Raw genomic sequence first — 14094 nt, forward strand, 5'->3', positions numbered from 1 at the left:
GGCGACTGAAATGAATTTCACTAGAGAAGAATGTATTGTTGTTTTTATTGCATTTTCTGTACACCGCTTTGATCATTGTGGAAAAGCGTTATAAAAATAAAATTATATTATATTATTATTATAATGTAAGATACTACATAGGTGGGGGGAAATGAAATGCACAGATATAGGATGGGGGACATCTGGCTTGACAACAGTACATGTAGAAGGGATCTAGGAGTCTTAGCAGACTACATGTTGAACATGAGTGAACAGTGTGATGTGGCAGCTAAAAAATCCAATGTGATTCTAGGCTGCATCAATTCAAGTATAGTGTCCAGACCAAGGGAAGTAATAGTACCACTCTATTCTGCTTTGTTCGGGTCTCACTTGGAAGACTGTGTACAGTTCAAGAAACTGGAGCATGTCCAGAGCAGGACAACTAAAATGGTGAAAGGTCTGTAAACCATGCCTTATGAGGAGAAACATAGGAAGCTGGGTATGTTTAGCCTGGAGAAGAGAAGGTTAATGTTAATATAATAGTCATGTTTTAAATATTTGAAGGGATGCCATAGGGAGGTTGGAGCGAGATTGTTTTCTGCTGCTCCAGAGACTAGGACCCAGAGCAATGGGTGCAAGCTCCAGGAAAAGAGGTTCCACCTCAACATTAGGAGGAACTTCCTGACAGTAGAGCTGTTTGACAGTGGAACACAATCCCTTGGAAATTGGTGGAGTCTCCTTCTTTGGAGATCTTAAGCAGAGGCTGGTCGGCCATCTGTCACAGGGAGGACTTTGACTGTGTATTCCTGCATGGCAGGGGGTTGGACTGGATGGTCTTTGGGGTCTCTTCCAACTGTATGATTCTGTGATTCTTTCTGAAAGACTATCTCCTCCATATGAACCTGCCAGACCCTTAAGATCTTCAGGGGAAGGCTTTCCCTAGGTCATGCCACCATCACAGACTCACTTGTTGAGGACATGAGAGAGAGCCTTCTTGGTGGCTGCTCCCAATCTCTGGAACTCCCTTCCACAGCTTTCCTTCTGCCAGCAGACAAAGGCGTTTTTGTTCAAGCAGGCTTTTAATACTGTATATAATAATTGTCAGAGAAGCTTTTATATGTGTGTGTTATAGGGATGTATTTTAGCTTTTGTAAGTTTAATACAATTTTATTTTGTTTAACAAAATGTTTTTTACATTTTTATTGCAAAGTTTCTAACCATCTTTATCTGTGAGCCCCTTGGATCCCATTCTGGGAAAAGGCGGCATGTAGAATAAATCAATAAATAAATTCAGCAGTTTTGGAGAGTGGAGTCATGGGAGCACAAGAAAGAAAGACTCCATGTACATATGTATGCATGTGCTTATGTATAAATAAATACATATTTAAATGTTCTGGGGTACTTTTGAATGGCTGGGGAGGGACTTAAAATTGGCCAATGAATGATGGATACTTTGGGTTGTCTCCTGGAGGTTTGGGAATGCACATGGTCAATGGGTCACACCACTCCCCACTGTACACACCAGCCTTGCATGTCACAACAACCTATACTGGCCTTCTTTGAATTCATGTAATTCTGTAGGGTTTTCAATAGTTGTTGCAAAGGCAATGCACTAACAATGTGCTATTTTAATTTTTTTAAAACAATTAACATTAAAGGATGGGATTTTGCATCATGGGCTAAAATGTGTAACTTAACAATGATGGAGCTATGCCACTGGCACCATACCCATACACCATGTTAGAGAACTGCAAAGTATGCAGCAGTGCACTGCACAAGATCTCCTGTTGTACAACTAATTGTGTATCAGCAAGTCATGTCTGTTTACTGTCACATTTTATATCAGGGAATGCGCAAGGGCTGTCTCCACAATCTCAATGAGTCGAGAGGTACCCTGGGGTTCCCACAACACAACAGGGCATCATAAAAGCTGAGGACCTTTCCCCATATGGATGCAGCGTAACAATGGTTTTTTCCACTTTGGGTTACCAGTGCCTTATACAGTAGCTCTGTTGGGGGCTCTTGCCATTCACTCTTTGTGGAATTAGAATCATAGGATCTTAGAGCTGAGAGGGTCCCCAAGGGTCAACTAGTCCACCCCCTGCCATGCAGGAATACACCTTCAAAACACTCCTGAAAGATGCCCACCCAACCCATTTTTAAACTCCTCCAGAGCTGGAGAGTCCACCACCCTCCAAGGCAGTCTGTTCCACTGCTGAACATCTCTTGCAGTCAGGAAGCTCTTGGCAATGTTTAAGTGCAATCTCTTTTCTTGCAATTTGAGGGAATTCATCTGTTTTCTAGCCTCTGGAGGAGCAGAAAACTTGCTCTATTTTCTATAACTATAACTATTTAGGTGTTTTTGGAATCTGAGGTTGGCTCTCCTCCTCCACTTTCCCTTATGTTTCTTCTGTCCTGTGAAAAGTTTGATGCTGTCACTCTTATTTTTCTCTTCCTTGGATCTTTATGGATGGCTTTTGCCAATGTTCAGGAAAAAAAATAAGTTTTTGAGAAAAATAGTATGTCTTTTAGATGAAATTGATTTCAAATATGTTATATCTGCACTAAAAAAACCATTTCCTTGTCCTTGCCCATTAAATAGGATAGCTACATGAAGAAACACTTCTGTATCATTTCCCAGAAGAGCACCATTGTCAGGATAAGTTGAACCTTTTTTTTAAGGGAGAGGATTTGAAAAGCTGGGATTTGCATTTTGCTTCCTCTTTATTTCAAAAGCAAGATGAATGTCATACTTCACATAGCACTAGAAATACGCTGCAATATTTGTGGTGGGCCTACTTGCCATTCTCACCCCTTGAGATAGACTGTGAACACTAACATTATGAAACCAATTGTGCATCAGAAAGTCATGTCGGTTTACTGATACATTTTGCATCATGGAATGTGCAATGGCTGCCTCCACAATCCCAATGAGTCAAGAGGTATCCTGGAGGCTGCAATGAAATTGGCATGCACCATCCAGTAATGTGCACTTGCAGAGCTCTGCTCCAGCAATTGTGAATTGAATATGGATGTTAGACACAGGCGTCATTAAGGAGGTGCATGGAGTGCAGTCTGCACCAGGTGGCACCCTGAAGGGGTGACATAACTGTCTTTAGGTAGAAATGGATGTGGTGTTTGCCTCCATCTCTTTAAAATGCCAGAGATTATGTGAGTGGGAAGTTTTTTTAAAATTTAAAATTTAAATATTAATTTAAAAAAACAAAAATCACATCTTATGAAATTTTGCCATTACATTCAGTGATCTATAGGAGTTACAATTTATGAGTAACATTAGGACACCATTGCTGTGGTTGTAATGTTGTGGTATGGGAGCAGTTCAGTGTGGGGGCTGACACCATGAATTACCACACTGGATGAGGCCAACCCTAGTGACGCCATTGATGTTGCACAATAGGAAAAAAGAGAGAGAAGAGAGAGCTCAACCATACATCTAAGGAAAACTATATGTGCATAAAATGCCAACATGATCCCAACTCGCTGTTCAAAGCAAAATGCTGGCAAATTATAACTGTTGGTGCATTGCAAACCAGCTCTTTGTAATACTGAGTTTTAAAAGAGGACATTAAAACAACAGCAGAGTGGTGGCAAATGCTTCCTTTTTGTACACGCTGTGTGTGTCGGAGGAAAGAGAATGGCTCTCGCTGCTTGCAACGGCCTCCATTTCTTGGAGGCTAATTAGACAATGGCACGGGACAGGCTCGGCTGGAGGGAAAAAATAATCCCCGTCTTTTCCCCCTCGAGCCACAGACTTGGAATGGACGGCCAGAGCCTTATTTTTACAGATTTGTAAATGCAAGCTAATTGCGTGTTTAATGGCTGGTGCATACCAAAGGGCCCTGGAGGGGCAGGAATTATTTAGATCTTGCTTAATAAAGCGTATGATCAGGCCCATTAAAAATAATAAAAAATAATAAAAGTACTGCCGCCACTCCAACGCCGGAGACATGGCAGCTGGGCTCCGGTCGGCTGATAAGGGCCCCCCAACTCACCCCAGAAGTTGAACAAGGAAAATAGGAACAGGAGCCAGCAAGGCGGGGGGGGGGGTAGTGATGGAAGGAATACTGGAAAATATTGGAGATATGGTAAAAACTAGTATTGAAAAAGGCTGACAAGAGGAATCCTTTCTGACAAAAATCTTCAACGTTCAAGATTTATTCCGAACAAAATTTACATGTAGTGTTTTTGCACAGAAGGAAACAGAATTTTCTGTACACAACGACAACAATAACAACAACAAGAACAAATGGCCATCTGTCCCCAGGAAGGCTTCAATGGTGTCTTCCTCCATGGCAGAATGGGGTTAGAGCGGATAGCCCTTGGAGTCTCTTCCAACTGTGACTGATAATCGATTTGCACACTGAGACAGACTCTTGGGAGTCCCACCTTGCTCAGTTAATGTCAGCTCTGGATGGCAGCCCTGGTTCCCCAGGGTTTCAGGTGAGATTCTTTCCTAGACCACCTGGAAATTCCTGGTCTTCTCACCTTGTGGCCTCTCATCCAAGGACCAATCAGACCTCACTCAGCTCGGCTTCCAAAATCAAAGCATCAGCTATGGACTAAAAGGGTCATATTTCATGGTCTCAGAATACAGTTAATGCCCAGGGATTTGCTGGCTCCATCCTATGGTAAATCTAAAAGCATTTCCAAACATACCCAGCAAGCAACACTGCAGCAAGTAAAGTGTTAGCTGTCCAAGAGCATGGAACTACATAGGCTTTTTGCTGAGCCAAGGAGAGGGGAAAGCTTTGCTAACTAGCAGCATATGGGCAAAAAGACCCTCAGTAAACTTTACCCCAACCCTGAAAAGCCCCCTCCCCACAGATGCCCCACTCTGGCTGGTTTTGCTCTGGGCCACTAATCCAATTGAGCGAAGCGCCGCGCTCGTAACAAAGCTGCGAGACACGTTTGTCAGATCTCTGACTAGACCCGTGGCTAATTTTACAGTGTTAATTTATCTTAGCATATTATATCGCTTTAATTTTGTCCCTCTGGATCCCATTACTGCCTCTGTACCTTGTAGCCAACGTGTAAATGGTAATTGCTGTTATTAGCAATGTACCGTGCATTGGAGCTGCTCCACAAATAAAGGGCGCAAGGAAGATTGGAGACGTCGGGCTGGCACAGACTTGGCACATGGGGAAGGCCTGGGGGTTTAGGAAGGGGATGGCGACAAGCCCATACAGCAGGAGGAAAGAAGGTTAGCCAGAATGATCAGGGGGACAGAGAATGGAGAGAGTCAGTGTGGTGTTGAACTGTGGAAAACGTGGGTTCAAATCCCTGCCTGACCTTGGAAACCCAGTGGGTAACCTTGTGCAAGTCACACTCGCTCTACAATGGAAAACCTACTCAGAAGTCTTAAGCACAAACATAGTGCAGTGGTTTGAATGTTGCACTACACTACATCCCTGGGAGACCAGGGACGTAGCCAGGATTTTGAGAAGGGGGGTCCAGACTAAGTGCCACCATTATAATGGGTCTTGGGCATGATGGCACACACCATTCATTGTATCTAACGGAAGAGGGGGGGTCGGGACCCCACAGACCCCTCCCTTGGCTATGTCCCTGGGGAGACCCAGGTTCAAATACCCAGTCAGCCCAGGAAACTGAACTTGTAAAAATGAATCAAGCCACATTTTATTAGCCTCAGAGGAAAGCTATTATTATTATTATTATTATTATTATTATTCACCTTTATTTATGAAGCGCTGTAAATTTACACAGCGCTGTACATACAATCTTTTTAGTTAGAGGGTTCCCTGCCCTCGGGCTTCCAATCTAAAAAGACATGACACAGAAGGAGAAGGGAGTGGTGGCGGGAAAGGATAAGAGGTCCAGCAGTTCCTCTCTACCTCCGAGGCCTGGACCAAGGCAGATGGACTGGAGGGAGGGCTTGGCTTCATAATGGATGCTTAATCTTCCAGGGAAAATACATATGCTCAAATGACAAACCTCCTCTGAAGAACTCTGAAGCACAAGCATAGTGTAGTGGTTTGAATGCTGGACTAGGTTTCTGGGAAACCTGGGTTCAAATGCCCACTGAGCCCCAGAACCCTAATGATCTTGGGCAAGTCACATTCCCTCAGCCTCTGAGGTGGGCAATGGCAAACTCCTTCCATGTAAATCTTACCAAGAAAACCTTAGGATAGGTTTGCCATACTGGAGCCAGTCTCGTGCAGTGGTTTTATTGTTGGCCCTGGACTCCAGGAGCTCAGCGTTCAAATCCCCAGCTCAGCCATGGAAACCCACTGGATGAGCTGGGGCAAATAATTTTCTCAGCCTCAGAGGAAGGAAAAGGCAAACTCTCTCTGAATAAATCTGGCCAAGAAAACCCTAGGACAGAGTGGCAGTAAACTGGAGAAACTTGAAGGCACATAGCAACAACAGAAACTGCAGCCATGATGAATGGACTGGAGAGATTTCAGCTTTCCGTCTATTTCCGTGTTTTAAAGAGACAGCCAAGCGTGTTGATATGGGGAAACTTCATAACACATTTATACAGTTGTGAATTGCATGGAGAGAACTGAAATAGATGTAAGTTCTAAACTCACTCAAAACTGTAGGATTTGATATCAACAAAGGTAACTATTTGATGGGAAGTTCAGGGCAGAGGAACAATTGATTTCCCCCTATTACAAACTGATATTAAACCAAGGAACTCACTGCCACAAGATGTGGCAATTACAGTCCTTAAGCGAGAATGGGAAGCATTGACTCCTGTGAGGCTTGGATTGAAACCCATCCCCCTGATATGGCAGCCATGGTCCACCACTGGGAACCACAGAAAACCATAGTCTTCCATGATCTTCTTCCCAACCCAGTTGGGGTCTTGACACTGGACAAGATGGGTCTCATTGCCATCTGGGAAGGCGACTGAGGTTTTGGAGTCTCACAGAGGATGGAAGATCTCTCAGCAGCTAGGACCCACAAAAACTCTGGGAAGAGGCCACACAAGGGCAGTTTCTTTGGTGTCCCTTTGGTGGATGTCTCCTAGAGGCATTCCCTGTGGGATGCATGAATCTGAATATTATGTAGGTTTTTGTGGGTTTTTCCGGCACAGACGTATTATTTTCTATGCAGAAAATGCTGTTTCCTGCATAGGAGATACTGTTTTCTGTGTGAAACAAACACATGTGAATTTGCTGCAGAAGTTCTCAGTTGTGAGTAGGCTTCAAAACTGTGGGTTTTGAAGACTTTCTCCAGCAGGAAGAAAATTGCTGAAATTACTAATTGCTTCCTTCAAGGAGAAGCCTAGTGATGAAATGTCTCTGTGGCAAAACACTGGTTCCCAAAACTGCCAGGTTCTCCATCCCTGGACCAGAGTTTCCTTGGAATAATTCACCAGGGTTCTTTTAAACTAGTTGTAGTTGTTGCTGTGTATCTTCAAGCTGTTACTGACGTATGGCAACTCTAAAGTAAACCAATCATGGGAATTTCTGGGGCTGAGAGCGTATGACTCTCCCAAGGTCCCCCAGTGGGTTTCCATGGCCATGCAGGAAATAGAACCCTGATCTCCAGAGCTGTAGTCCAATGCTCAAACCACTACACCATGCTATTTCCAACTAGTAGACCCCAGTGTTATTCTTGTGCCTCAGCCTCTCTGAGGAAACTGAGTAATTCAGCGACTGAAGTAGAGGGATCTCTACAGGATCAGTGCCAACAAAAGGCAAACATTTCTTCTCATTCCTGATATTGCACAACTGCTGGTCCGGATGTTGCTGTTTGATCAGAGATTTGAGGGCTGGGGAGCACTAGTGAGTTTTACTACATCCTCAGCTTAAACAAACAGATAAGTCTGTCTTCTCAGATCCTACCAGCCGCCAAGTCCAGGACAAAATGTCAAGCTTGCTGACAAGAAGCAGCTGTTGTTCCTATCTATCTCCAGCCCTGTTCAAGCAGGGATCTCACTGGTGTTCGCTGAAATGCGAAAGAAAAAAAGGCTGTCCAGTGAAATCCACCACGTATTGACATTGCTGTGGAGCCACGGAGGTCAGCATCACATAAACTGAAAGAGGTCCGGTTTCATAAAAAAAATTGCAGAAGATTGAAGAGGAATTCTTTTGTTCGACATTTGTCAACCCCTATTTAGCTAGAATTTTTGGTGCGTTGTTGCTGTTCTTGTTTGTGTGGGGTTTAAAGGTTGTAAATAGCAATATTCTTTAGTAGATATTGGTATTATAAGTTATATAAGCACTTAAGTTATATACCAGTGATGGCGAACCTATGGCATGCGTGCCAGAGGTGGCACTCAGAGCCCTCTCTGTGGGCACATGTGTCATCTCCCCAGCACAGACTTTGCCAGAGTTTGTTACTAGAAAGCCTGAGGGATATGGCACTTTGCAATAAATAAAGGGGTTTTGGGTTGCAGTTTGGGCACTCGGCTTCTAAAAGGTTCACCATCACTGTTACATACTGTATATACTCATGTATAAGTCTATAAATTTTGGTTTAAAAAATTCCCCCAAAAAACTGAGTCGACTTATCCATGGGTCACTGTAGTACTGTATCTTAACTTTTACAGCATTTTCAAGAAGGAATGATTCCTGGTGAAAGGTAAGAGTATAATCTGTCCTGGAAGCAACCCCCCCCCCCCCCCCCACACACACACACAGATACTCTGCATCCATCCTGTCTTTACTGTGAGCACAAAAGGTTATGCCTGCTGGAATTTTGTAAATTCTTTTGCATTGTTTTCTTTTGCTCCATCTTCTATGCTATATGCCACTAGGTTTTACCCTCGATTTATCTATGAGTCATATCAAAATCTATAATTTTAGCCCTCAAACTTGCCCTCGACTTATACATGAGGTCAACTTATAGTCAAGTATATACGGAAAGCACTCACCCAAGATCCAACGTTGTCGTCTATGTTTTATAACTTTACAAAACTGTAGCCATGTTGCAAGAAATACAACAGAACCTTGTTAGTGAATTGCAAAGATGTGGACTGAGAGTTTCTGAAGCACACTGGGCACTTCTGAAGACCTTTGGGCACTTCGAATGTCCATTAGTTGCTCCTAGTGTGCAGTAATGTACGTGAAGTGGTGTGCTTGATTTTGTTTCACATATAGTACTGCCATATAATTTACAACTCAAAGGCTTCCCTGAATAGAAAGATCTTTACCAGCTGATGAAAAGAGGGCAAGGAGAAGGCCAACTGGACTGTGAAAGAGAGATCTACTACCAGGGAGCAACCATGGAGAAGATCCTCTCTGGACTCCTCACCAAAAGTGCCTGTGAAGGTGGTGGGGCTGAGACAAAGCCTTCCTCTGCAAATCTTAAAGCTTGTGCTGGCTTGCACAGGGAGATATAGTTTTTCAGACATTTACATCAAAGTGTCAGTGAAGTTCTTGATCTTCAGTTCCTTGGATAGCTCCTTTAAAGTCATCCATCCAGACTGGGAGGGAGTGAAAAGGCAGGTCCAACTCCATCAGGCCTAGCCAGAGCAAGAAGAAGGGCCCTCCTTCTAGTCTATCTGCCTTGGTCCAGGCCTCAGAGGGAAAGAAGAGCCACTGGACTTGATCCCTTTCCCCACTACCATTCCCTTCTCCTTTTGTGTCATGCCTTTTTAGATTGTAAGCCTGAAGGCAGGGAACCATCTGAATAATTATCTGTAAGCCGCTCTGAGAGCCTTTAGGGCTGAAGAGCAGGGTATAAATACCACAAATAAAGTCTGGTTTTAAAACCAGGGTGGATTCACTACCCCACTAACTTGGAAGACACCAGCTGCCTCTGCTTTCTTCCATTTTTCTCTCAGTATTTCAGCGTCTACACACTGCGATCGCTGGAACAAAAGATGGCAGAACAGACTGTAATCCCAGCACTGAGATTTCAAGAGACCTTTCAAGGAATTTTTGGAAACTTGCAGAATTCTTTACTTTGCTTCAAAAACAGGCAAAATGTACAACAATCCGAAATCTATATTACATTGAGGCCATTCAGAACAATAGCAACAAAAATAAATCCACTGTCTGGATTCTATTACAACCAACACCACCTATTCCTTCCCCCAATGTACGAAGACTTAAGGTATATTTGCAACCAGCATGTGTCTCTATGTGCTTTCAAATCACCTGTACATTTATAGTGACTCCATGAATTTCATAGCATTATCTCAGGTAAGGGATCTTCACAAATGGTTTTTCCAGTTCCCATCCTCTGAAACATAGCCTACAGCTCCACAGATTTGTTGATGGTCTCCCATCTAAGTACTAACCAGGGCTGACCCTAGCTAGCTTACATGCTCAGATGGGACCTGATGCTTTGAGAGCAGTGGTTCCCAAACTTTAGTCCTCCAGGTATTTTGGACTTAAGCTCCCAGAATTCCTGACTATTGGCCAAGGTGGCTGGGGCTTCTGGGAGCTGAAGACCAAAACAACAGGAGGATCAAAGTTTGAGAACCACTGCTTTAGAGTGTTGGCCTATTCTCAACCAGTATCCAAGCCTAAAAGAAGAAACAAGCAGATAAAATGAAGATGAACCCCAGAATTGTTCAAGAGTCCTTTGAGACCCTTGCATGAATCCTCACTTTCACATTACCCTCCAGAGTGATGAGCTCAGAACAGCTCTCAGATCATCTCCAAGACTGGCACAATGACCTCACCACAGACCTGAAGACTCAGCTAAAGGCTTGGATCATTCATGAGATCACCTTGAAACACGAGACACAGATATCTCATTTAGCAAACAAATTGCACAAATGCTGTTCCAAAATTACCCTGAGTTATTCCACTATGCGGGAGTGTGTCTGTTACCCACAATGCAAAGTCTACAATCTGTGATTTTGGGGACTTGCCAAAGTAGCCAAACCCAAATAAACTTCCACAGGTCTCCAGGAGCGAAGGAGTAATATCTCATGAAGTCATTGTTATTCTTTTGACAAGGACTGGATGGAGAAAACCCAAGAGTGTATTGAGTACTGTTAAGGGCAAGTGCAGAACAGAGAACCTTTGACATCCCAAAAGTGCAACATACAAGTTGCTGATATAGTCAGATTTCTGTTCCAGCTTTGACGTACCACCACCACACACATAGCTATCCATCTGAGACATAATGTGAGGATTAATCACACTTAGATTGCAATGCTATATTTCTTGATCAACAATTAACAGCAATGGCTGCCGACCTTCCAAGGAATGAAACATGCATTTGGTGATGCAAGGATCAGACACTTACCTTTTCAGTGTTCCAGATCTCTCAAGGTCTGGTGCAAACAGCTCATCCAACCCCTCTCAACTTCTCCACACTCAGTCTGTGCTTCAGTCTTGTCTTGGAAATATGTGGCTTTCTGCCAAAAGAAAGACATGGGTCATGATCTTAGAGCTCTCTTTCCTTATTTTACTAGTGGCACTGATGCATAGTATCACAGCATTCTGTGCAAAATGCTTATACAAAAGGTATTGGCTCAAATCTTACATCATGGTTGCATATTATAACCTTGGGCTGAATAGCTGCATCACACAATCAAATGTGCACTCAAACGCACAACCCAGTGCTCACCTGGACACAATGCAGAATGCACACAACTTCTGTATGAGACAAAATACTGACAATGTATCTTTTGTATCACACAAAGTGTCCAACTGCTTCCATAATGGAACTTACACAAACATAAAACGTCAGGATTTTGACCCTTGTCTTTTTACACTACTCATTTTCCATGGAGGCCATGGCAGTGTGCTTGGCCTCTCAATAGCTCTGTAAGATAGACAAGACGGAAAGACATTAACCTGTCCAATAGCACCTTAGCCAAGTTTATCCTGGCTGAGCCAGAACTGAACCACAAATTTCCCACACTCCAAGAAGAAAATGAGGGAATACGTCAATAAAGGAATGAGAGAAGGGAAATTTCGGAAGGCACCCAAAGTGGCACCTTAGTTACTCGCAGGCGGTTCAAGTACCATGCTATCAAGGGTGTTGATACGCCAAAGTGGCACTGCTTTCTAAACACTACAGTGTTAACAAAATAATAAAAGCTGAGATCCTACACTGTGTTTGTCTAATGTACGTCTAAATTCACATACTTAAGTGGTGATTGTGCTATTCCACTTCTGTTGAATGTTAACACTGTACAAACAACTGTCTTTCTACTGTCATGGTGAATCAAGTGGGACATTGAAAGAACCAAGTTACACACCATCCAAGAATATATAATATTTGCAGTTATGTAACTTATCTTACACAACTGCATACTAAATATATCACGGCCAAAAATGTTCAACTGTATGCATAAGGTAACTTCAAGATGTTTCTAACTGCTTTATCACACTAGGGGGCAAACAGGATTTAAACGAGAGTTAAACAGGAAATGTTGTGTGATAAACATCAGGCATTTCCTGTTTAACTTTTGTTTAACTCTTGTTTAAATCCTGTTTGCCCCCTAGTGTGATAAAGCAGCCCATTTTTGCTGGGTTTCCTTGCCAAGCTTTGCTCAGAAGTGGTTTGCCAGTACCTTCCTCTGAGCGTGCGATATGCCCACGATCACCCAGTGGTTTCCATGGCTGAAAGGGGATTTAAACCTGGTCTCTGAAACCTTGGTCCAATAACGTATGTGTACATAAATCACTAACAGGATGCCAGACAACTTGTATTTTGGGATACCAAAGTCACAGTCTCTCTCTTCTCCTCACTATATATACACCAAACAACATCACAAATCTTCCACCTCCCATCCATCTTCACAACACTCCTTTGAGGGAGGCTGCCATCATTGTACATTGTTGGCTTTCCAAGAAATGCTGAGGGATGACCTATATCTGCAAATTTTACAGCGCTTTATAAATATAATCATCATCATCATCATACAAACACTTCTGTGCTTTCGTTTCCATTTCTGTGCTTCTGTTCTACTGGTTGTGTGAAAGAGGGTCCATCTTGCAACTCAACATAATGGAACTGGGGCTGCATAAACAAGAATCATAAAGTTGGAAGAGAACCCAAGGGCCATCCACTCCAACCTTCTGCCATGCACAAATCTGCAATTCATAGATTCATAGAGTCATAGAATAATAGTCATAGAATCACAGAGTTGGAAGCGACCACAAGAGCCATCCAGTCCAACCCCATTCTGCCATGCAGGAAATCCAAATCAAAGCATCCCCGACAGATGGCCATCCAGCCTCTGTTTGAAGCCCTCCAAGGAAGGAGACTCCACTACACTTCAAGGAAGGAGTGTGTTCCACTGTCGAACAGCCCTTACTGTCAGGATGTTCCTCCTAATGTTGAGGTGGAATCTCTTTTCCTGTAGCTTGCATCCATTGCTCTGGGTCCTATTCTCTGGAGCAGCAGAAAACAAGGTTGTTTCCTCCTCAATATGACATCCCTTCAAATATTTAAACAGGGCTATCATATCACCTCTTAACCTTCTCTTCTCCAGGCTAAACATCCCCAGCTCCCTGAGTCGTCAAGGACTCTCAACAGCCAATGTTTAGAAACTTCCAAAGAGAGAGACTGCATCACTCCCCAAGGCAGGATCTTCTATGGTCAAACAGCTCTTACCATTAAAAAGTTCTTCCTAATGTTTAGATGGAATTTCTTTTCCTGTAGTTTAAATCCATTGCTCCAGGTCCTAGTCTCTGGAACAGCAGAAAACAAGCTTGCTCCACCCTCAATATGGTATTCCTTTAAACATTTAACAAGGGCTATCATGTTACTCTTTAACTTTCTCCTCTCCAGGCTAAACATTCCCAGCTCCCTAAAGTTGCTCCTCATAGGGTTTGGTGGTTTCCAGACCCTTCACCATTTTGGTTGCCCTCCTGTGGACATGATCCAGCTTGTCCACACCCCTCTTGAATTATGGCGCCCAGAACTGGACACAATATTCCAGGTGAGACCTAACCAAAGTAGAATAGAGTGGCACTATTACTTCCCTGTCTAAACACTATACTTCTGTTGATGTAGCCTAGAATCACATTGGCCTTTTCAGCTGCCGCATCACACTGTTGAGTCATATTCAGTTTGTAAGTCTACTAGGACTCCTAGTTCCCTTTCACATGTACTGTTGTCAAGCCAGGTGTCCTCTAGTCTATATCTGTGCATTTTAATTTTTTCTGCCTAAGTTCTCCCCATTGAAATTCATTTTATTAATTTTGTCTC

At 43.2% G+C, this 14094-nt stretch overlaps 1 protein-coding gene across 6 annotated transcripts in view; it reads right to left on the reverse strand.

The window, feature by feature from the left end:
• The window catches only part of CNTFR (ciliary neurotrophic factor receptor), a 558243-nt gene that overhangs the window by 400098 nt on the left and 144051 nt on the right, over window positions 1-14094 (reverse strand). For 5 of the 6 annotated variants that reach the window (XR_016277980.1, XM_089498469.1, XM_089498443.1 and 2 more), the window contains exon 2: window positions 11176-11287. The exons of the other annotated variant lie outside the window; for it this stretch is intronic. The gene's annotated coding sequence lies outside the window, so the exon portion shown is untranslated. The remainder of the gene's footprint in view (window positions 1-11175; window positions 11288-14094) is intronic. 6 annotated transcript variants of the gene reach the window in all.

Source organism: Sceloporus occidentalis, unplaced genomic scaffold (genome assembly GCF_023333645.1).
Source record: "Sceloporus occidentalis isolate IW3139 unplaced genomic scaffold, rSceOcc1.0.p SCAF_1, whole genome shotgun sequence".
Classification (NCBI taxonomy): domain Eukaryota; kingdom Metazoa; phylum Chordata; class Lepidosauria; order Squamata; family Phrynosomatidae; genus Sceloporus; species Sceloporus occidentalis.